This window comes from Sus scrofa, chromosome X, assembly GCF_000003025.6.
Source record: "Sus scrofa isolate TJ Tabasco breed Duroc chromosome X, Sscrofa11.1, whole genome shotgun sequence".
Taxonomy (NCBI): Eukaryota; Metazoa; Chordata; class Mammalia; order Artiodactyla; family Suidae; genus Sus; species Sus scrofa.
In genome coordinates this window covers 2,639,698-2,665,907 of record NC_010461.5, presented here as the reverse complement: position 1 = coordinate 2,665,907, position 26,210 = coordinate 2,639,698, and the positions used below count along the sequence as shown (strand labels likewise).

The following is a 26,210-nucleotide window of genomic DNA, read 5'->3' as shown; positions in this document are numbered from 1 at the left end:
TTTTATTTAGAGATTTTTATTATGGTTGATTTACAATGTTCTGTCAATTTCTGCTGTATAGCAAAGTGACCCGGTTATACACACAATTTTTTTTTTTTAGAAGTGAGTCCTTTCAAAATGGTTAGACTTTGGAAAAGTGGGTTTCAGTGGAGGAGCCCACTGATGAATAATTTAAAATGACAATTACTGCAGAGAGATGAGGTGAAGTTTTTCATTTTATTGTTGAAACTATAAAAACCTCAGTGAACAGACTGAATAATTTTACAAAATTTCTTTTCTTTTCTTTTCTTTTTTTAACACCACACCTATGGCACATGGATGTTTCCAGGCTAGAGGTCAAATTGGAGCTGCGGCTGCCAGCTTGCACTACAGCCACAGCAATGCCAGATCTGAGCCGTGTCTGTGACCTACACCACAGCTCATGGCAACACCGGATCCTTAACCCATTGAGCAAGGCCAGGGATCCCACCTGTGTCTTCATGAATACTGGTCAGATTCATTTCCGCAGAGCCACGACAGGAACTCCTGGTTGTTTATATTCTGATCGATGCCACAAACATTTATTTTTCTCTCTTAAAATTCACTGAGTTATCACACGGCCTGGCACCCTAAGAGGTGATTTACTGCTTCTTTCAATGGGCCCAAGCAATGACACACCTAGAAATGTAGGACCTCATGAAATATCATATAATATGTCATATACATTGAAATGTGTGACATGACTTAATTGCTAATTTAATTTGAATATCTTCCCTGCATCAACAACAACAACAACAAAAAAACAGCCATGCTGGAGTTCATGCTATGGCACAGCAGAAATGAATCCAGCTAGTATCCAGGAGGATGCAGGTTTGATCCTTGGCCTCACTCAGTGAGTTAAGGATCTGGCATTGTGCATGAGCTGTGGTGTAGGTCACAGATGCGACTCAGATCCTGTGTTACCATGGCTGTGGTGTAGGCCAGCAGCTGCAGCTCTGATTCCACCCCTGGGACCTTCCATCCGTCACAGGTGCAGCCCTCAAGAAGGAAAACAAACAAACGTACGAACAAACAAGAAAACTCCACCTGTAAGTTGAGAATTAGGTTTTATTAGGTGGCATACTGAGGGCTTACACCCAGGCAGCAGCTTCGTAGACCGCTCTGAGGGACCGTTCCAAAGAGGTCAGTGAGGAATGGGGATGCAGAGAAATTTTTGCAACAAAAACCAGAGAGTGGGAACATCCAACAGTGACTGTTATTTTAAGAAAAACCAGACATCTCACAGGAAGGAAGGGAGTGCTTTTCTGTGTCTGGGAAGATGCAGGGTTCTGGGTTCAGTGAAACCACTCCTTTCATAGGCACCTCAGCTCCTTGGGGCCAGAGTCCTATTTTTCCCCAACCCACCATCCTTCCCCACAGGAGGCACTGCCCAGAGCAGCTGTGGTGGCTGCTGGCTTGATGGCTGCAAGCGTGATGGCTGCAAGCGTGTTTATTTACGGGAAAGGTAAGGTGACTTTCTTTATCCACCCCTTCTGTATCACGAGAGCCTGGAAATGTTGTCTCTGTCCATTCGGTTGCCCTCTGACATAATCTGGGGAGGGATTAATTATCTGGGGAGAAAAACATGAAACATTCAAACTTCTTAGAAACCATCGAATGGTAGAGGTCTCCTGAGTGCATTTTAAATTTCAGCCTTCTGTGATCTGATGGGTTCAATCCGTATCAGTTCATTTTTAAGCCTGTTCATTTCATGAAAATTCATGAAGGTGGATTTCTTCTTTTTTTCCCGCCTTTAACTGTCAGTACGTGCTAAATCTGAACGCTCCTTCAAGGCTTCCACGGGAGACCATAGTGCTTTGCATCACCTTCTCAGCAGAGCCCTGGGTGGGGAATGGGCCGCCGGGACCCTTTTAACTTGATGATCTTTGTGTCTGTGGCCTGCCTCTTGTCTCAGGAGATTTTTCTCTGACATTTGGAACTAGGACTGCAGTTCCATTTTGGTTGGCCACCGGTAAAGAGTCTGCTATTTATATCAGCAACAGCCTACAGTTGGAAAGTGGTCAGGGATGCATTCTCCCTGGAGCTGAAAATACCCGGCTTGCTCACAAACAGATGATATGAGTGAGAGCATCATTGTCAGGGCAAATCGAACAAGAAACCCTTGAAATTCGATGGTTTGTTTTAGCATCAAATTAGAAGACAATGGCGCATATGCAGCCACCATCGTCAGAATAAAGGTGGGACATGATTTGATAGCATTTCTGTTGGGAGCTAAACTTCTTCCAACCAATTTCCACCCATTCCATCCATTTTTTGGGCTACTGGTAGACTAGATGGACCATAGTTCTCTTTTTCTATTCCTTACTCGTAAAATACAGCGGATTATGCCACTTGATTAAGAAGCATGTTTTATAAATCATCTGAAGAAAAATAGAACCCAGTGAAGAATGAAGCCTGCCCCATATTATATGGGTAGAGTTTGCACCACATTCTTTTTTTTTTTTTCTATTTGCAGGCAAATTCTCATCCTAAAATCTTACGTGCATCACAGATTCTTAGGTAGAACACGTGCTAGATATTAAATCATGTGTTTTATTCAGTGTGTGTGCTCTTTTTTCCTTTTGCTGCCTTGTGTTTGACAGAGGTCATTATCTTTCAGGTGATATTAAAAGGTAATGCATGTTGGATTAAAAAAACCCATTTGTATTGAGATGTCTTTCAACGCCCAGAAAACACACTGATCGTAAGTATTCAGTGGGATGCTTTCGGTCCATTTATGTATTTTTATCATGTGATATATGCACACAATTTTTCATTATCCTAGGAAATTCCCACCAGCATCCTAGGAAATTCTCCATCAATTAACTCCCCACCAGAGCCCAGCTTCTGTTGCTCTTGAAAAGGTTTCCCAGTTCTTGCACTTTTTGTTAATTAGATGTTACGATATATTTTTGTCATTTTTAAAACAGGTAACATTTCTGAGATTTATAGTGTTGTGTATATCAATGGGTCATTTGTTTTTATTGCATATTGCTGGTTTGGACACATATACAGTTTATATTTTCCTCAACAAAATTTGGGTTGTTTTTTAGGTTTTGGCCATTACAAATATTTAGGCTCTGTAAACTTTCATGTATATGTCTTTGCCTGGATGTATTTCTTTATGTTATTGGAACTGGTTATGTTATTGGAACTTCATGTTATTGGAACTGGTACACTTTTAACTTTGTAATAAACTACTAAAAAATTTTCCAGAAGTTACTGTCATGGCTCAGTGGTAAAGAACCTGACTAGTATCCATGAGGATGCAGGTTTGGTCCCTGACCTCTCTCAGTAGTTTACGAATGTGGTGTTGCCATGAGCTGTGGTGTAGTTTGCAGATGTGGCTTGGATCTGGCATGGCTATGGCTGTGGTGCAGGCCAGCAGCTGCAGCTCTGATGCAACCCCTAGCCTGGGAACTTTATATGCTGCAGGTGCAGCCTTAAAAAAAAAAAAAAAAAAAAAAGTAATAATAATAATATAAAAATAGTGTAAAAATAATTTTCCAAAGAGGTTGTCTGATTTTGTACTTCTTCAGCAAGGCATGAAAATTCCAGTTGCTCCTGTACTCACTAATATGTGAATCATCCATCTTTATGCTATTCTGGTAGATGTGGTTTGATTTTAATGTTTTCATGTGGTTATTGGTAATGTTTATGTCTTGAATGGTAGTTACACATTTTAATTTTTTTTTTACCTTTCATTTATTTATTTTTGTCTTTTGAAAGCCACACCTGCAGCGTATGGAAGTTCCCAGGCTAGGGGTAGAATATGCTGGATCCTTAACCCACTGAGCAAGGCCAGGGACAGAACCTGTGTCCTCACAGATACTAGTCAGTTTCATTACTGCAGAGGCACAACAGGAACCCCAACACATTTTAGTTTTTAATTCATTTTATTGCACTGTTCATCTTCATTGTTTATTTGTAGGAATTGTTTATATATTCTGGATATGTCTTATAGATATGTATATACATAATTTATAAATTATAATTTACAATATATGATTTTTATGTTTTATTTATATATTTACATCATTTATATATTATTTTTTATACAAATGATATAAATATGTTGTGTATTATTGATATATCATTTTTATATATGAAATACTATTTATATAAATAATACATATTAAATATATTCATACATTATCTATATATAAAATATATATACATATATATATACTTTTTAGTGGTTAGCCTAAATATTTTCACAGTGATCTCTCTAAGCAGAAATTAGCAATTTTGATTGAGTATAATTTTCTTTTTTCTTTTTTTGTCTTTTTGTCTTTTTAGACCCTCACCCATGGCATATGGAGGTTCCCAGGCTAGGGGTCTCATCAGAGCTGCAGCCACCAGCCTACGCCACAGCCACAGCATCGCCAGATCCGAGCCACATCTGCAGCCTCTACCACAGCTCACGGCAATGCTGGATCCTTAACGCACTGATCGAGGCCAGGGATCGAACCCGCAACCTCATGGTTCCTAGTTGGATTCGTTTCCACTGCACCACGATGGGAAGTCCGAGTATACTGTTCCCATTTTCCCCAGGTTTTCCCATTTTTCCCCCATTTCCCAGTTTTTCCTGTCCTGTCCAAGAAACTTTGTTAAAGTGAAATCCTTCTGTATTCCCTGACAGAATCTTTATGTTAAGCTCAGGTGTATATATCCTCTAGAATTAATTATTAGCTGTTGTGAGGTAGAAGTATCAGTTCTGGTTTTTCTGTTTACCTGTTTTTCCGCCATCATGTATTGAAACTGTTTTATACCAGCTGGAGTCTCTTCCTTGATACCCTGTTACTTTTTGTAGTTTTTTCTCTTACCGCTGCAAGATCACTACAGCAATAGTAATAGGATATGACCTCTTGATATCTGACGGTATAAATCCTCCCTTTGTTCTCATTTTTCAAAGTCATAATGTAACAACCATTTTACACTTTGCTGGATTCAGTTGCCTACTGTGTTGTTGGTCTTTACTGCCTCCTTATTCATGAACTTATTGTTCTGTGTTGTTCCTACTTAGTAACATGTGTTTCAGGTTTTTGTGTTGAGGTAATGCTGACTGTTAGAACAAGAGGGGACATGTGCATTTCATTTTTAGAAAGTGTTTAGGTGGTGTAGATGTCATATCTTCTTTAAATGTTTATTTATGTACTTATTTTTGTGTTAGATTTACAAATGTGTTACAATGGAATACTACTCAGCCATAAAAAAGAATGACATAATGCCATTTATAGCAACATGGATGGAACTAGAGACTCTCATACTGAGTGAAATAAGTCAGAAAGACAAAGACAAATACCATATGATATCACTTATAACTGGAGTCTAATATACAGCACAAATGAACATCATAGACTTGGAGAATAGACTTGTGGCCACCCCAGGGGGAGAGGGAGGGAGTGGGATGGATCAGGAGCTTGGGGTTGTCGGATACAACTTGGAATGGATTTACAATGGGATCCTGCTGAGTAGCATTGAGAACTATGTCTAGATACTTATATTGCAACAGAACAGAGGGTGGGAAAAAAAGTATACATATAAGTGTAACTTGGCCCCCATGCTATACAGTGGAAAAATAAATAAATTTTAAAAAATGTTGTGTTAGTTTCAGGTGTACAGTGAAGTGATTCAGTTAGACATAGATTTTTTTTCAGACTCTTTCCCCTTATAGGTTATTGCAAAATATTGAGTATAATTCCCTGTGCTACACAGTAGGTCCTGGTTGGTTATCTATTTTATAGATAGCAGTGTGTTTATGTTAATCCCAAACTCCTAATTTAAATGTTTTAGAGAATTTATCAGAAAATCTATACCTCCTGAAGGGAGGTGTTTTTTTTATGGTATTTAAAAATTATTATTTTCCAAACTAATTTGATAGTTATATATCTGTTTGAATTTTATTTCTCCTCATGTCAGTTCTGATACATTGTGTTTTTTAAGGAAATATCTTTTTATCTGTGTTTATTACTATAAAGTTATTCATGGTGTGCCCTAATCGTTTTAACATTCCTGGCATTAGAAATGTCTATTTTCTGTCTTTTTCTGGATCCCTCTTCTTAGAATTTATCAATTTTCTTAAATTTGCAGAAAAAGACAAACTTTAATCCAGATATCTCTATTTTGCATGTTTTCTAAAGTATGACTTCCTACATTTGGTTTTATTATTATTTAATTTCTTAACTTATTTTGGTTTTATTTTGCTCTTATTTTTCTAGCTTGTTAATATGTTGATTTTATACTTTTTCTTAATTCTATGCACACTTTTGGTGCATCTCACACGCATATCGATATGTGGTCTTTTCATCTGCAGCTGTCAGCATTTCTAATTCTTCTTGCAATTTTGTATTCTTTCTCAGGGTTTTTAAAAAGCATTTTCTTAATTTCCAAATATATAAATGGTCTCTGTCTCTCTCTGCCTCTCTCTGTCTCACACACACACACACACACACCACAGATAGAACTCTTTCTCTGTTAAAGTGTGTTGAAGGCTTTCTACCTATTTAATTGCCAGTGGTACATAATTTAATATCCTTTTAGTTGGTGAAGAGGCTTAAAACTACTGCAACCGTCTAGTGGGTTTTGATGTTGGTATTAATGTATAGCACGTAATCTTAGCGAATGTGCCTATGCCCTTGAAAATCAGTATCTATTCTAAAGTTCCTGGATATGCTGTTACAGAAATGTTGATTAGGTAAATTTTATTGACCATGTAATTCAAATCTACCATATTTTTATTGAATATTTGTTTCATGCTGCTGAACATGGGTCTCTTTTTCTGCGTCTTTTTTTTTTTTCTATTTAGAACTGCATTATTTCCTACATTTTAAAGCTCCAATATTGACATCTCCTACATTGTAAGTCTGTGGGAGAACAATTTTTTCAGCAATTTATAGGTTTTTTTCAATTTTATTCCAGGCTCCCTTGTGTGTGGTGGATGGTTATATTTCATCCTTCCCAGTATTTTCTTGAACTCAATATGTCTTTATTCTCTGATTACTTTAAGGCTTAAGTTTAGTTTTATTTTCATCAGTGTGCCTATTTTGTAGCCAGTGCAGTTTTCTGTGTATGTATTCTGCCTGGTGACTGTCAAGCTTCTGGCCTTATTTGGGGGATGTGTTTTACCAACTTTAGAATTTTTTGACCATTTTGCTTTCAAATATTTATTTTTCCCCTTTGCATGTCTCAGCTCTCCGGAAGTACCAATTATACGTGTTATAGCGTTCAATATTTTGTTTGTTGGATGTCAAATGATGTGCTCCTTGGTTTGTGTTCCACTTTTTTATTTAAAATATTTATTTATCAGTTTCAACACTTTTCTTGCCTATGTCAAAGGTACATATACTTTGTTGCTGTTCCAGGCTCCTGTGGAGCAAATCCACTGAACAGGTCATTTTTTTGTAGCCTAGTTTTTTGTTTCCAGTGTTTCATGTTGATGCCTTTTTATAACTTCCATCACTTTACCAAAATACCCACTCTTTTTTTTAAAAAAAATTGAAATATAGTTGATTTAAAATACAATGTTCACTTCAGGTGTACAGCAAAGTGATTCTGTTATATGCATATATTCTTTTTTGTATTCTTTTCCATTATAGGTTATTATAAGTTATTGAATAGCGTCCTCCTGTGCTATACAGTAGGTCCTTATTGTTTATCTATTTTGTATATAGTAGGGTATATATGTTAACATAAAACCCCTAATTTATCCCCCCTTTCCCCTATGGTAACTGTAAGTTTGTTTTCTATGTCTATGAATTGGTTTCTATTTCATAAATTAGTTCATTTGTATCATATTTTAGATTCCACATATACATGATATCATATGATGTTTGTTATTCTCTGATTTACTTCACTCTAGTTGCATCCATGTTGTTACAGATGGCATTATTTCATTCCTTTTTATGGTTGAGTAGTATTCCTTTGTATGTATGTACCACATCTTCTTTATCCACTCATCTGTCAGTGGACATTTAGGTTGTTTCCGTGTCTTGGCTATTGTAACTAGTGCTGCTATGAACATAGAGATGCATATATTTTTTTGAATTACAGTTTTGTCTGGCTATATGCCCAGGAGTGGGATTTCTGGGTCATATAGTAATTCTATTTTTAGTTTTCTGAGGAACCTCCATATTGTTTTCCGCAGTGATTGAAGCAATTTATGTTCCCCACCAACAGTGTAGGAGGGTTCCCTTTTCTCCACACCTTCTCCAGTATTTGTTATTTGTAGACTTATTAATGATGACCATTCTGACCTGTGTGAGGCAGTACTGCATTATAGTTTTGATTTGTATATCTCTAATAATTTGTAATGCTGAGCATCTTTTCATGTGTCTGTTGGCCATCTGTATGTGTTCTTTGGAGAAATGCTTATTTAGGTCTACTGGACATTTTTTGATGGGATTGTTAATTTTGTTGGTGTTGATCTGTATGAGATGTTTGTGTATTTTGGAAATTAATTCCTTCCTTGTCAGTCAGTTGTTGGCAAATATTTTCTCCCATTCCATAGGTGGTCTTTTCATTTTGTTTGTGGTTTTCTTTTCTGTGCAAAATGTGTAAGTCTGGTTAGGTCCCATTTGTTTAATTTTGCTCAGTCTTCATTCTTTTGTTCAATCTCTACATTAGTTCCTATATTCTATCATTGCTCTGTCTTTCTATCTACTGTAGTTATTTTAAATACCTTGTCTGATAACTTTAACATCTGGACCATCTATGGGTCTGCTTTTATTGACTATTTTCTCTTTTAAGCACAAGTTACATATTTTTATTTCTTTAGATGTCTCTTGATCTTTATTTTGCCTAGTGGTTCATTTGTATGAAAGGATAGTAGGATGTGAAATCCAAAATCTTTTACTCTATGTAGAAAAATGCATCCCTCCTTTTTTTCTCTCAAGCTCCTAGAGTGTGGGACTATGTCAGTGTGACCTCTAGTTTAGCTAAACCCGTGCTTTTTGCAGCTTTGATTGGATTTAATCTACTAATTGCTTTACGTGTTTTCAGAGCATGCTCCAAGGCTTCTGTTCAGCATCAGTTAGAGCTGAGCACTAGTATGATTTCATTCTATGGGTGGCCTCTCTTGCTTAATGCTCAGCATCCTCCTTTTAGGTTTGCTTAGGGTTTTTCCTTTTTTCTCTAGCCCTGCTCCTATATTTCTCTTTTTGAGAGACCTCTCTTTGTCCCGAGGCTCTTCCTCCAGGCTTCTGAGGGCAGTTGGTTCACAAAGTATGCTTTGGTGAATTTCTCTTAGCTCTCATCCCATACCCCTGCCTTTGAGGTGTAGATATATACTACTTGGGTGAAGCTTGAATACATCATAGGGGATATATAGCAACTTTCTTGGTCTGCCCCAGGAAAGTATGTGTAGCAAAGATATGGTGGTAAGAATCAGTGGGAAACTGGAGTTCCCATTGTGGGTCAGTAGTAAAGAACCCAGCTACTATCCATGAGAATGTGGTTTGATCTCTGGCCTTGCTCAGTGGGCTAAGCATCTGGCATTGCTGTGAGCTGTGGTGTAAGTCACAGATGTGGATTGAATCCCACGTTTCTGTGGCTGTGACTGTGGCTAGCACCTGCAGCTCTGATTTGACCCCTAGCCTGGGAATTTCCATATGTCATGGGTGTGACCCTAAAAAGAAAAAAAAAAATAGTGGGAAATACAGAGCCCATTTGGGACACATCCACACATGTGGTTATGTACTTAGATATAAAGTCATATTTGTGAACCTGCTCTGAAGTCTTTTGTATTTGTGACATGACAGAAGGTCTAATCACTGAAGGCTATAATGGAAACGTTTTTATTTGTCCTTAGTATTATAGGACCTAGCAGTGTAGAAGAAAAAGGCTCCAGTATTCCCCAATAGACCCTTCAATTTCACAGACTATTTTGTAATCCCTGCTTCTTCAAGTCTCTGTAAAGTTATATTAATAGGTTTTATTCAGAGTTCCTATCTGAAGAAAGCATTCAGCCCTTTGTAACCTCACATATTAAAACATTCAAATAATTATATTTTTATAGTGATGGCAGATGGTATATTTCACTTGACGCATTGAAGCATGCATGTGCAGAATGAAGATAAAAGGTATTAGGAATTTTCTGGTGGAGAAGAATCTCTTGGGAATTATAGTCTCTCTGCTCCTGATAATCCCCTCAAGGCTTAGACCCTATAAAAGTGAAAATGACCCTTTTCCCCAAGACCAGAGGTCGAACTGATGTCTCTTCCATGCTGGGACCCATTCCCAACTGAATTCCTGATATTTTATACTTTTTATTTAGCACAACCCTTGCCTAATGCCATTCCTTGTGACAAAACTTGCTGAGCCCAACCTCTCCCTGTGCTATTTGTTACCCTGCTGCTGTTAAAACACTAACCATTTTCATTTAGTTTGTCCTTCTTTGAGTTGTCCATGTAGGGTGGGTTCATCTCACTGGCCCTTCTGGTCTAGGCTGAGCCGGGATGGCCCCACGGCTTTGTGCAGTACACATGAGCCACTTTCTTTCCTCCTGGAGGCTGACTGGCCATTAACTGAGGGATTCCTGTTCTCAGATGGTCTCAGACGGAACAAATTGTCTTGGGGTGATGAGGAACAGCGCAGATTCAAGAGACGGATCAGAAATAGACTCCACATCCTTCTAGGAGGAATATATATTGGAAGGACACAGAGACAGAGAAGGGTGGAAAAGCATGGCCCAGGTTCTAACCCATCTACCAAGGTGTATACGCCTTTAGACCACCTGATATTCTTGACTAACTCCTACCTTTCACTTGTCCACTCCCTTCCCTCATTTCCATGCTCTGGTTCATCCCAGATTCCCCTGGTTATTCTAATCTCTCCCTGGTATGAAGTGTATATCCCTACTGGTTCCCAAATATGTTTCTGTGGTTTGCAAGTTGCCATCAGAAGGGCCATCTTGCCATCAATGATGATATCCTGGTAGTTCATCCATGGTTTGGAGTGAAATCATTCAGGTGGATCATTTAAGTCTATTGAAGGGCTGGAGGTCATTCCTACAAATGACCCTTAGCTCTCACATGTAGCCTGCTCAGCCTTGTGCCCTAATTACTTGTTCACTTGTTAGCAAGTAGAAAGTTAACGATGAAGTACAGTTTGCAATGGACTCTGAGTGCCAATTAGGTGAGAGAGAAATCAAGCTGGATTTGGGTGCCAAGGTTGGTCTTATTCATAGGCTGGTAGCTGAAGCATTGTATGCCCAGACAAATGAATGTTCTACATCGCTAACTTCTTGCTGGTCCTAGAACACATGATTTCTTTCTATCTGAGATGTGTGTATTTCTTACAGGTGTGATATCATTATCTAAACAGGCTTGTAATGCAAGTAGAGAAATCATTCTATGGTAAATGTTTTCAGGGACGTTTTTCATATACTCTTGAAAGAGAGAAGCCCATGCCATTTAAAAAATGCATGATTTGATTGATTTAAATGGCAATGACAGCACTTCTATGTGGAATCTAAATATGGCACAAATGAACCTATCTACAAAACAAAAAGATTCATAGACCTAGAGAACAGGTTTCTGGTTGCCAAGGCGAGGCAGAGGCTGGGGGAGGAAGTGGGATTGACTGGGAGTTTGGGGTTCATAGGTGCAAACTATGACATTTAGAATAGATAAGCAATGAGGTCCCACTAAACAGCACAAGGAACCATATCCAATTTCTTGGGATAGAGCATAATGGAAGATAGTATGAAAAAAAAAAAGAACGTACATATATGTGTGCCTGGGTCACTTGGCTGTACTGCAGACATGGATAAAACATTGTAAATCAACCATCCTTTCATAAAAATAAAATTAAACTAAAAGCCTAACTGGACAGAGAGTTAAATTAGAGATTCCTTTTATGTTTGGGGAGATTCTGTTTTGCTTTCTCATATTGACAGATCTTGCCTTCCAAAGTAGATTCAAGCGTTGAGTCATGGACTAGAAGCTTTGGTCCAGCAGATGATGGACTTGGATGGAGGGTGGGTTCAGGAAGAGGCTGGCGTCTGCCTTCCCAAGTGTTTGGATTAAGCCCAGGGAAAACCGAGGCAGGGATGCACAGTCTGGTCCTTGCCTTCTCAGATTATGTTCAGACTCCATGCTGATGTCTTCTTGACAACCTTAAAAAACAACTGCTGCCAGGTAATAGGAGGAAACGAGACATTAGTATGATACTCAGTGCAGACTGCAATTTCTGAAATAACGAAAGCATCTGCATTAGGTGAGCCCCTTATATCAATTTAGTGCTTGTGGCTTACAGAGAATGCCTAAGCCTCTTCTCTTTTGAAGACCTGTTATTGATAAAAGCCAAAGCTAAAATGCTGAGGAGTGAAGTCTGTAGAGAGATGACACATGCACTAATTGAGCTCATAAGATTTCCTGGAAACCCAATTGCAGATCCTGGCCACTGATGAGTTCTGCTGCTTTGAAGTGGCCACTTATTAGGGCAAAAGTGCAGGTGGATATTCTATCCAAGGTCCTAAGAGGGGAAAAAAAAATGCTTCTCGAAAATGCATGTCAATTAGCTGTGAAAGCATTTACAACCCCTCTCTCGGACACTTGTGTTATTATCGTTCTCCAAGCTGATCATATTTCTCAATTCTGAAACGGATCTTCAACACTGGCTGGTCTGAGTCGTGCTGCTGGAGCCTGTGACTAAGGTCAAGGCTGTAGTTTGTTTCAGGTATGTTTTACCTGTGTTTCTTGGAGTCTAAGCAGGAGGCGGCCGTGGCTTATTCCTGGAACTCAAGGATCATTCTACCAGTGCTGGCATTTTTTTCATCCTCTCTTCCCCTCGCATTGGCTCATGTCCTCGTGACCAAAGAAAGTCATGTGGTCAAACCCAAAGGCAAGGTAAGGCAGACAGATGGAAAAATGTGTATATATTATCTGTGGCAGTGGAGTGGGAAAAAAATCAGACAAATTACGGAATCTTCCATAAGCACTTTTTCATGTCATTTGGATGATAAAATAGTCACCAATAAACAAGAGCAAAAAATACACTTATGCTCTGAGAGAGGGATGGATAAAGGGCTGTCACAGATCATTGGAATGAAATTCGTCAAGGGAAGTGATCTGAGTCAAGCTTGGGATACAGTGTCTGAGACAGAGGCACTGACCTAAAATTTCCATAGTTTGTTTGTTTTTTGTTTTTTTTTTGCATTTTAGGGCCACACCTGCAGCATATGGAAGTTCCAAGGCAAGGGGTCAAATTGGAACTACAGCTGCCAGCCTATGCCACAGCCCAGCAATGCCGTGGGCTCCGAGCAGCATCGGCCACCTACACCACAGCTCATGGCAATGCTGGATCCTTAACCCAGTGAGTGAGACCAAGGATCAAACCCGAGTCCTCATGGATACTACTCCTCATGGTTACTACTTGGATTCATTTCCACTGCACCACAGTGGGAACTCCCAGTGTCTGTTTTTCTGTGTCTGGCTTATTTCATGTAACAATCTTTTCAAGGTCCATCAATGTTGACACAAATGGCAGGGTTTACTTCTTTCTAAAGACCCAGTAATATTCCATTGTGTGTGTCTCATCTCTCTATCATCATCAGCATCATCATTATCATCCATCTAAATGTCTGTCCATCTATCTATTAAATATCTTTTATATATTATTTATCTATCATCTATAAAGCTATCATCTATGTTGGTATGTATCTATGTATGTATCTATCGCTTGTCAACTTTCAAGCTAACATCTATGTATATCTATCATCTCTATCTGTATCTATTTATCTATATCAATCATCTATCTAAATATGTATCTAATCTATCTATCTATCTGTCTGTCTATCTATCTAAATATGTATCTGATCTATCTATCTAAATATGTATCTACCTATCTAAATATGTATCTGATCTATCTATCTATCTAAATATGTATCTACCTATCTAAATATGTATCTGATCTATCTATCTATCTAAATATGTATCTACCTATCTAAATATGTATCTGATCTATCTATCTATCTAAATATGTATCTACCTATCTAAATATGTATCTAATCTATCCATTCATCCATCATCTATGATCTACCTATCATCTGTATCTATCTGTCTGTCTGTGTGTCTATCATCTGCATCTATCTCTCTCTCTAATATTCCTATCTATCTATCTATCTATCTATCTATCTATCTATCTATCTATCTATCTATCTATCATCTATCTATCTATCATGTGCATCTCTCTCTGACACCCACATTTTCCTTATGCCTTCATCCATCCACAGACACTTAGGTTGTTTCCATGCCCTGGCTATCATGAGTAATGCTGCAGTGAGCATGGTAATTCAGATATGCCTTTGAGATCTTGATGTCATCATCACTCCATCTTAACCCCTTGGTATTAAACAGTCCATCTTGCTAGATCAGATGATACAGAGGTTGCAGACAGATCTGGGATATTAATGCTCTCCTGCAATGGGGAGTCATATTATTGCATCCCTTTCCTTATTGCAAAGGTTTGGGCAAAAAAAAAATGTTTACCCATACCTTTTCAAAACAGCATGACTGCTGGATTGCTTTGGAATTCAGCTGCATATCACAAAATTATATTGGTAGCAACCTAAACCACGTAAGCATTGGTGCCTGCTTTCGTGACAGCCAACGTACATTTTCCAGGGAAGATATTTAGAAGTGACCAACCTTGCACATGGATGACACGACATGTTATAAGTGAAGGTAGAAAAGTGCCACCTTTCACATTTTTTTTTTAAATGTCACTCCTGTTTCTTACCAACCGGAGAGTTGATTAGACTGTTTCGTTTTCTCAGCGGTTTTGTTTTTCCAGAACAGAAGCAAATTCAGGACTAAAGACAACGTTCTTTTGGCAACTTCCACAAGGGTGTGGGGGGTTTCAAACGTTGCCTCCTTTTCTAGACCCCTGGATAGAGGTGTGTGTCCATGATTATACATTGTAGCTGGAAATATTAGCAAGCTTCAGAGTTCAGGATTCAATTGAAGATATTCTAAAGGATGCATTGCTTTGTGTTCTTACTAAGCTGGAGGCAGAGCACGCCATATGGAAGAAGGAAAATATATTTTCAGATAACATATATTGTTATCAAAAATAAATCTGCCTAATGGAAAAGAAAGTCAGAGAAAGGGCTGTTAGGGTGCAATAAGAACAGCGTCCAATCAGGTAATTATTGTCATCAGATATACATGTTTGAAGATGCAGGGAATCTAAGAAACTGTTTTTATCCAACTGACTTAATATAGACAGAACACTGAGGCCAAAGATTGTGTTTTATTTTTACTCTCAGTGATAAAAAAAAAAGAACTGTTCAGCAGCTCCCTGGTGGCCCAGTGGTTAAGGATCAGGCGTTGTCACGGCTATGGTTTGGGTCACTGCAGCAGTGTGGGTTTGATCCCTGGCCTGGGAACTTCTACATGCTGCAGGCATGACCCCCCAAAATGACTGTTTATTAATTTTTCCACTCTCTAACCATATTTCTCAAAGAGTTATCCCTACATTTAGTACGGAGGAGAAAATTCCATTTAGATAAGTGTGTGAATACAGGAAAAGCAGGATCCTTCGTGCAGGATCGTTCAGAGATTTTAACACTCGAATGTATATAGCAAATCCATACATCTTATTTGACCCCAGGAACTCCCCCCAACCTTTTTCTCTCAAAGTATCCCCTCAAATGAGTGTTCTGATTAATAACACACTTCAGCAAGCACAGGATGTACCATACCCTTAACCTCTCAGGACCTTCCCTGGAGAGTGACAGCTGACAGTGAGCCCATGGCATGTCTGCCCCTCCAGATTCTGTCCATACCTGTGGTCCACCACAATGAAGTTCCAGGAAACCCTTCGGTCTGCACACCTTCCCTGTCTCAGATGGACACAGCTATTCACGGTCCTTCAGGAGGTAGGCTGCTTCTAAACTAATTGAGAAAGCTTCCGAAATTTCACTCTGAACGTGTACACCTGTCCCAGAACAGAATATGTGCCTGTGTGCTAAACTCTTCATGTTTAAAATCCTGCTATCTTTATGAAATGAATGTGAAAGAAAACAGAAGGAATTCAGTAGGAATAGGAATATATACCATTTGAGAATAAGAAATGGATTAGGATTATATTTACATATATTTTTCTTTCCTAAGGAAACACGTGATGATGTCATGATGAAATATATATATGTATATACAAATACACATGTGTAATATATACATTTATATGATACAAATATATATCTACATTTATATCACAAATACACAGTATATATATTATATAAATACATTCAAATATAGTATCTTCCTTTATATTATGCAAACACATACATATATAATATATACATTTGTATGAATACACATAATATATACATCCATAAGAACATGTTATGTACAGATATACATAAATAATATTTACATTTATATTATACAAATGCCTAATATATATTATGCAAATACATACAAATATAATGTCTACCTTTATATCTACAAATACATACATATAGAATATATACATTCATGTTATAATAGCATGTATGTATAAATATACATATATAATACCTGCATTTATATGATATAAATACTAATATATAATGTATACATGTATATTTCATGAACACCTATATAATATATACATCCATATAATAAGAACATGTGTATATACAAATATGCATATATAATATCTACATTTACATCATACAAATATATAATATACACATTTATGATATACAAATACATAAATACATTATACAAACACATACATATATAATATATACATTTGTATCATGCAAATATATACATATGTATTATAGACATATAATATACATTCATCTTATAATAATATATGTATATGCAAACATACGTATATATTAGCTACATTTATATTATACAAATACATAATATCTACATTTATATTATACAAATACATAATATCTACACTTATATTATATAATGACATACAAATATACACACATACAATACTTACATATTGTACGTATATAATAACCTATATTATAGACAACCTATATAACCTATAGTATATACGATTGCTGTCTAGGGATGGACATCAGTGATGTATGTAGATACCATTTCTATGAAGATATCCCATTGCTATTGCTGTATATAATAAATATAATATATATAAAATATGATATATATGCTATATACGTATCTGAATCTTCCAGTCACCTTCTGCTCCTCTGAAAATAGAGTTTATGTCTGGAATATAGTGTTACTCAGATGCACCAAAAAAAAAGACAAGGGTCTTAGGTTTGTACCATTGAGTCTCTCAGTGTCATTTTTTTCCCTGGATGTATTTTCCTGGACACAGCTCCATGGGTCACATTAAGTACAGCCCTTTTCATTTCAATTACCACTGCATCTGCCGTCCTGCTCCCTGTGACGCAGTAATGACACCTGTAACGGGCATCTCAAAGCCAGAGAAGAGGAGGAAATGGAGCAAAATCCACCCAGAACACAAAGGCTTGAGGTGAGATGGCTAAGTTACACCTCCTGCCTCCTCTGATGACTTTGAAGTATAATGAGAACTGCAAAAGTGCATTCTTTGAATTTAAATATGAGTTCCTGACGTAACCAAACACAAATGCGAATAGGCAGTCAACCCATGTGAAATCAAAGTAAAAATTAAAGCTCGTACTTAAAGGCGTCCCATGGTGGTCCGTGGAAAGAAACCCGACTAGGATCCATGAGGACGCGGGTTCGATCCCTGGCCTTGCTCAGTGGGTTATGGATCCAGTGTTGGCCATGAGCTGTGGTGTAGATCGCAGGTGTTGCTTAAATCTGGCCTTGCTGTGGCTGTGGTGTAGGTCGGCCGCTGCAGCTCTGATGGGACCCCTAGCCTGGGGATTTTCAGCGGCCCTGAAAAGCAAAACAAAACAAAACAACAACAAAAAAATAAAATAAAAAAGCAAGTACACATGTAAAAGGCACAACAGGTACCAAAAAATAGTGACCCAGCCCCATAATTGCTGGGATCCACCTTTGTAAAGTTATTCAATGTTAACTATAAATATCAGTATCCATCACCCTCTTCAAGAATATTTTTCATTGGAAATATGTGGTAGCAGCCAAGTACACTTGCACTTTCTTCTTGCTCACCCTGTGTTAAAGCACTAATTAAAAAAAAGAACAACGCAGCATGTTAAAAACAGATTTGCACTGGGAACTCCACCCCGTATTCTGTGACCATCTATGTGGGAAAAGAATCTGAAAGAGAATGCATGTGTGTACATGGACCATGGAGTCACTCTGTTGTACAATAGAAATGAGCAGACTCTTCAAAATCAACTCTACTTCAATAAAAATTTTAAAAAAAGACAACACAATCCTCAGGAAATCCTCACTAAATACCATTTCACCGCAGTGCACAGTGTCAGTTTGGAAGGATCCCTAATCCATTGACTTTTTGGCCAAACCCAAATTGCCTGAAACCCAAATTTATGAAGTGTGATTCTGGGTTCGATGTTCTTAAGAGGATACTACAGTAGGCTTTGCCTCTATAGCTTCTGTTTCATTCGAAAGCTGATTCTCATTTTGGGCCAGAAAGTGAAGGATTCTTTGATCGTCCTGGCCACCAAAATCCCATCCCCAAAAAAGGCACTTCACTGACATCTTACAATAAATGAATTTTCTGTTTCCATGAGGTGTCCTTCCGGGACTTGGGTTTTGGGAAGGCAATGGCCACAAAATTTTTGGAATTGGATGCTTATTTATGTTCTCAGAAACATCATGGAATCTGTTCAAAATCCCTCGAAGCCCTTTGAAAGATCTGTTTTTAATTCTGCACATGATCTGATTTCTTTGGCCCTGCTGTCTAAGTAGGTATACACATATTTATTGCCCTTTGTTTCATTTCCTTTTCGCATCGGCTTTCCTATCCGTTCTGTGTCTGAATTTAATTAACATTTTACGTTTCTTAATTTCTTTCCTGGATTTGAGTAATGTTGCCTTATTAGCACCTCAAAGTCAGAGGGCGAACTCCAAGCAGGGGCCTTAATTGCATGAGAAGTTAATTTCCGATTACAGGCAAACTCATACATCGTAAGTGGTCTTTCCCCTTTTAAATATTCACAGAAAAATTAAGACTGTGAAGGCCTTGGATCCATTTTTACGTATTAATTTTCTCCAAACTTCGGTGAGATAATACAAGAAGATAAAATAATAACATGGCTCTCGTTCACAATAATCAAAATTTGCTGCACTTGCTAATATATGACAATTTTTAAGCATCTAGTTTCCTACGACTTGTAGATACGAACTACCTATCCCATGTCAGATAGGTAACATTTGCTGCAGGGCATAATTTTTCTTCTGGGTTGTCCTTTCTGGAAGAATGATCAGCATCATTTCATTTGGGGAAAAAAAAAAGATGATATATTTATTTTAGGAATTTCCTTTAGGAAATGGTGAAGGGGGGGTTAAGTTTTCCGATGAGTCTATTGAAAAGAGACTTCAAATTTCTAAATGTGTGGCCATGGATAGCTGGATAAATTATTTCTTTTTTTTTTCTTTTTTTTTTTTTCTTTGTCTTTTTGCCATTTCTTGGGCCACTCCCGCAGCATATGGAGGTTCCCAGGCTAGGGGTTGAATCGGAGCTGTAGCTGCCAGCCTATGCCAGAGCCACAGCAACTCGGGATCCGAGCCGCATCTGCAACCTACGCCACAGCTCATGGCAACGCCGGATCGTTAACCCACTGAGCAAGGCCAGGGATTGAACCTGCAACCTCATGGTTCCTAGTCAGATTCATTAACCACTGCGCCATGATGGGAACTCCTGGATAAATTATTTGTAATATATCCATCTATGCCATCAATCGCTATGATGATGCAGAAAAGCATTTAACAGCAAAAGGGAAGTTTTTTATATTATTGATGGGTTGAAGAAATGCATAGTTCCAAAAAAGGTGGAGGATACGTAACTATGATGGTATAACATCATATAATATGTATTTGTGCCCGTAGAGAATGACTGGAGGTACATAAGACAAAATGTTAAGAATAGTCATCTCTAAAAAGAAAAAAAAAGAATAATTATATCCAGGTAGTAGATAGAAGAAGGTTGTTTTTCTTTTTGCCGCCCCCCCCCTTTGGGCTTTTTGGTGCAATGTAGATTTTTTGACATTGTCCATGTTCACACAATAAAATAGTGAAATTGAATTAAAAATATGTATTTGGAGGAGTTCCCATTGTGGCTCAGTGGGTTAAGACCCACTGGGAGGATGCAAGTTTGATCCCTGACCACGATCAGTGGGTTAAGGATTGGGCATTGCTGCACGCTGCGGTGTAAGGTGCAGATGTGGCTCAGATCTGGTGGTGTTGCTGTGGCTGTGGTGTAGGCCAGCAGCTGCAGCTCCGATTCGACCCCTAGCCCAGCAACTTTGTATGCTGCCAGGGTGGCCCTAAAAATTTATGAATAAAAAATGTATTTGGAAATGTTTAGTGCAACTATTTGGAACAACTAAATTTAGAGTATAGTTACAGGATCATGGGTCTACAAACATAAGTTTGTATAGTATAATTTAATATAGAAAGATAACAACATTCACTTATTGTTTGGTCTTTTCACCATGAACTTTGCCTTCCTGGTCACGGATACCTGGAGGGTGATGGAGGGGAGAAGACGATACCTAGTTGAAATCCTTCCTCATTAGAGCTAGGAAAGAAAAATGAGAGTTGTATCAGACTTGTGCTAAATCACAGAGGATGGATAACTATTACCTTTCACTCCACTCCCAAGCCTAGGAACACGAAAAATCACTCCCCTACCTCTATCTTTAATATTCCTTTGGACTTGCCATCTTATCCACTATACCTGTGGCTTTTGGACCGTCCTTACATGGGCAGGAAACGATTGCCAGGGAGTGGTTGGCAAGGAGATTTATTCAGGAAAAGCTCAAAGACTTGGGGGAACTTGATAGGGAGACATTATGGTGCATTGGGAGAAGGGTCTACTCTGGACCTAATGGATCTCATCTTCAGAGGGATGCCTTTCGGCTGGAAGTTGTGGCTGCTGGCTGTTCCAAGCTCCATCCCTTCCTGAGAACTGTCCAAGACTGTAGGGTGTTTGCCTACCCCCAAATTTCTGCTCCTCCCCCCCCCCATCGGTGGTGGACTTGGACCCATGATTGCTTGGATAATAGCAGGTGGCCACTTTCTTCAATTTGGGAGACCCCTGAAAGGCCCTTCCTGCCTCATCAGGCCACTGTGCGGCAAGGTCTAGAATTCTGACCAGATTCAAGACTTAGCTTGAATTGAGCAAGACTGCTTCATGAATGATCCTGAGCTCTTCCCACAAAAGGCAAGGTTGTCTCTCTTGGGTGGATGTTAGAAATTCCTTGATCATCATTGGCAAGAGCCGTTCATTCCTAAGGGGCTAAAATGTAGCGATGGTTTCCTTTTGCCCATTTTCCTTAACATTTCACCTGGAATTCATCTAGAAAAGAGTCCTTTCATCAATTGTGCAGTTACTAGAAAGAAGGACTGTTTAAAACTTCTAGGATGGCATCAGAAAGATTCAAGAGCCAAAGGGCATGCTTTCTCACTGGTTAAAGATGCTATACTGTGACCATCCATCAGGATGGTAATTTACATGGACCAGAATACAAAGTTGCATATGGGGATGTGCTACCGACAATGCTAAAATTAGGTGCAGGGATTGTCTTTGGAAAATTCCCGTGCCTCAGCCCATGACTTTGAAAAGCAGCGCCTCAAGGGAAAGAAACAAGCATGTATCCTCCTCTTCAGATCGGATAATAATAACTCTAGCTCAGCTTCGTCAGTGGAATCTGAATTTTTAAAAAATTGAAGATACTGAGTTCCTCTAAGATCCATGTTGCATAAACACAGATCTTACTTTCCTTCATCAATCTGTTAACCCCATATATTACCACGTGCAAGGTATAAAGTAAGAAATGAGAGGAAAAAACACGCCCAAACTGAGGCCACCATGGTGCATTTTAGCAATAGCAGGGAATCCACTGGCCTGGGTTTTTTTGTTTGTTTTGTTCTGTTTTGTTGCACCCTTTTACCATGAAATGCCAGTAGCTCGCGAGTCAAAGTCGTGTTTTGTGTGCCTGGAGGAAAGGATTTTTCCTACTTGGTTAGCTGGTGGCACGTAGTATATATCTTTGAGGATCCCTTCAGAAGAAATGAAGATAATTTATGGGAGCATATTAACGTCTCCTTATTACCTGTGGTGTGAATTATTTCCTAATGATTCCAGTGCCACGAAGATGAGCTAAATTAAGTCCAGCAAACTAAGGTGGTAATGAATGCATCCATTGAATGATGACAAAATTAGATAAATAGGAAATAAATTAAAACCACCCTCTTACAACACAAATGGAATCATTTCAGATATCATGATTCTAACGTCCCACTTCATTTATTATGTGTGGTATGTGCATTCCTAAATTTCTTTAGAAGCAAAATGAGCCGTCATGGTAATTACTGCTTGTGCTATATTTTAGAGAAATCTTCCTTTAATACGAATGCACATTGTAAATTCGAAGGAGACGGATATACCGGTGCAAGGTTGGGCATATCAAGTGTGGAAATATCAAGTTTGGAATATAACAGTGCAAATGCTGTGAAGGTCTGAAGTCTCACAGGTTGTATATCAATGCACAGGATAAGAGTAATGTAATATTATTCCAGGCAGTGTTCCCAGAGTTTGTCATGTTTTTCTGCTCGCCACGGAAAACACACTGAAGAAAAAAAAAATTAGGTGTCAGAAGCAGAGAGTATTGCCCCAACACAGGCTAATTAATCTGCTTGTCACTGTTGTCACAGAAGGCATTGCTGACTGCCGTTGAGAAAAGAGATTTGGGCCTTGAAACATCTCTACATTTAAATAGCCATTTAGTTGTCGCACGCACAGTATAACCTCAACAAACAAGGTCGCACGAATGTTGGTCAGAACAGGTGCTGGGGTTGAAAGGAAAGAAAATGTCCCTAGATGCCTTAGAGCTGGCTCGCTCTTTCCTCCTATGGGGAGATGGTGAATATATAGGAACATATTTTTATATAAATTAGTTTTGTTATCTCCCCAAAGAATCAGGTAGGAATGATGACCTCCCAGGTTTAGCAGCCAGATAGTCATGGGTTCAAAGTCTAATGCTGGCCCTTAACTGTCTTCTCAGCCAGGGGACTAAACCTTCATTTGGAGGTGGCTGTTGTCAGAATTAGAGTGAGTGACGCTCCAATGCTTGGCCCAAGAATCAAGCGTGGCTATGACTCTGTGGCCAGTGCATGAGGCTGGCAAGATTTGAAAGTGAATCCTTGAACATAGTTTTTTAAAGGGCCCATCAATGCCCTGTGCTGTTTTAACTTTTCATTTATTTATTCACACATTTATGTAACCAAATTTAAGCAACATGGATGCAACTAGAGATTTAAGAGTTAAGAATCTTAAGAGCAAATGGCATTATGCTCCCTCCTGGAGCATAGAGACTCATGGTAGATACATACATTTTATGACAGCGTAGTCTAGCCAGAGAGAAGTGCAAAAGATGAACCAGAGGATGGATGGGGGTGCAAAAGATGAACCAGAGAATGGATGAGGGTGGATGTGAGGATTTGAGATGGCGCACATCAATGTGTGAGGGTGTACTTGGTGCTCAGCCGAGAATGAGTGGCATGACCGGTACTCTGTGAAAAATGGAGAGTCTTCTCTTACCTAATCTGAGAGTCTATTCCCATAGGCTATTCTTTTTTAAATAATAAAAGTGTTGGTCTACACCCCTAACCCTGGGATAATTTCTTTTTTTATTATTAAAGTGGAATTGATTTATCATGTTGTGCCAGCTTCTGCTGTATAGCAAAATGAGCCAGTCATACATATAGATACATTCCCTTTCTTATATTATTTTCCATCATGTGCTTTCCCAAGAGACTGGACATGGTTCCCTGTGCTGGACAGCAGGACCTCTTCGTTTATCATTCTCAATGTCATAGTTTGCATCTATGAACTCCAAACTCCCAGTCCATCCCACTCCCTCCCCCTCTACCTTGGCAACCACACGTCTGTTGTCCATGTCCGTGAGTCTGTTGCTGTGATGTAGAGAGGTTCATTGGTGCCATATTTTAGATTCCACATAGAAGTGATATCACATGGTATTTGCCTTTCTCTTTCTGACTTCCTTCACTTGGTATGAGACTCTTTAGTTGCATCCAGGTTGCTGCAAATGGCATTATTCTGTCCTTTTTTATGGCTGAGTAATATTCCATTGTATGTATGCACCGCATCTTCTTTATTCATTCATCTGTCAAGGGACATTTAGGTTCTGATGCAGAACATGTATGCTTGCCTTGCCGGTATCCATATTCTGCCATTCCAAGTGCGCAGGTGGTTATACCTATTTCCACAGCATTACATGGTACCACACAGGGTCAACGTATTCAATATTTGTGCATCTACCTAATGGATGTTGGTCTGGACATGAGGAAAAATGCTATTGCCAGTGTCTACAGAGTAATGATCATGCCCATTATGGTAATAGCAACACTTCTGCAGCCCTTAGCAGGAGCCTAAGCACTTTGCATATAATACTCATCCAGTCTGTGGACCAGGCTTATACCGTGGTTAGCGTTATTCTTATTTTGCCAGTGAGGACCACAAGAAAGAAAGAGATGGAGTAACTGCCTTGAACTCCCCCTGCTAGTACATCTTGAATCCATAACTTGAACCCAGGAAGTCTGGCTTGAATGTCTGTGCGTCTAACCATGAGACAAAAGCCTTTCCACAATACATGGATATTTCAAAAAGGGAAATGATACCAGCTTCCCTACCATGGGTATAATTGTTTTGTAATGTTTTGCTTTGAGGAATTTCCCCTTTAGAAAGTTAAAAACACAAAATCAGTACCACACACGTCAGGAACTCACGCATCTCCAGGTGGGAGAGGTCCGTGAAAATGCTGCTCTGTGTGTTTCTGATGACGTTTGCTCCCCCCTTTCTCTTGAGTTGACAGTCTGTCTCCTCTTCGTACCTTAACCAGGCATCTGAGCTCATGGAATCAGGTACTGCATAAATTATCAAATGGCTCAGCCACCCAGAGCCATGATTTTAGTCCAGCTGAAAACGTGCCTAGATCCAACCAGTGGATGGCAGGGAACTGCCGATCAATCAACACGGTCAAATTAGTGTCTCCACATGATGGCCAGGACTCTGCAGAAGATGTTCAATAACAACTAAAGGCCAGCTAGAGTGTCTTTGAAGATCCATCGATGGATGCTGGGCATGATATGGTGGTGCTGGGTGAATAAGACCGGAGGTGTTAGAATCTTGCTGTTCTCATCTCAGCTGCTTAACTCTGTGACACACAGCAGGTGCTCACGACATGCTGCGTGAGGGAGCGGACTCTACTGATTTTCTCTCTCCATCCTTCTTCCCTCCAGAATCCTGTGACTTTTGAGGAATATATGGAAAGTTAAGACTCCCATCAAAATGTCTTCATGTCCAAGAAACACGGGATCTGAATCACTATCCATAGAAAGAAGTTTCTCCCTGTGGATGACAGCGGTGCCTCACCACGCATCAAATTGAAACCGTAAATTTGTTCCTGAGCAGGACTCCACGGAGCCTTCGTATGTCCTCTGCCTGCTTCCTGTCGGTAGAAAAGCTTTAGCCTCAGGACCCAGCCATAAAAAAGAATGACACCACCTCATTCCTTGCAACATGGGTGGACCTAGAGACCTTCATGCTGAGACATCCCTCTGACAGAGAAAGACAAATACCGCATGATATCACTCCTATGTGAAATGCAATAAAAATGACATAAAAAACTTATTGACAAAACAGAAACAGACCCATAGATTTCAAAATAAAACTGATGGTTAGCAAAGGGGAAATGGGGGTGGGAAGGAAGGATAAATGAGGAGGTTGGGATTAACTTTTAATAGATACACTGTATATAACATGGGTAAGTAACAAAGAGTTGCTGTCTAACACAGGGAATGCTATTCGATATTCTGTAACCATCAGCATGGGAAAAGAACCTGAAAAAGAATGGATATGCGTGTATGTAAAATAGTTTCACTTGGCCGTACACCTGAAATTAACACAACATTATAAGTCAACTATACTCCAATATTTTTTTAAAAAAAGAACAAATATCCAAGCAAAAAGAGGATGCAATTTGAATTTGAATTTGAATCACTCTAAACATATTAATACAGTATTTCTGCTAGTTAAAACCAAACCAAAAAAAA

The 26,210-nt window shown here is 38.9% G+C and overlaps 1 long non-coding RNA gene across 1 annotated transcript; it reads left to right on the top strand.

The window, feature by feature from the left end:
• Window positions 1,049-26,195, top strand: LOC102164266. Its single transcript, XR_309174.3, has 3 exons — window positions 1,049-1,483; window positions 2,639-2,722; window positions 25,398-26,195. It is a non-coding gene; the product is annotated as an uncharacterized LOC102164266 (long non-coding RNA).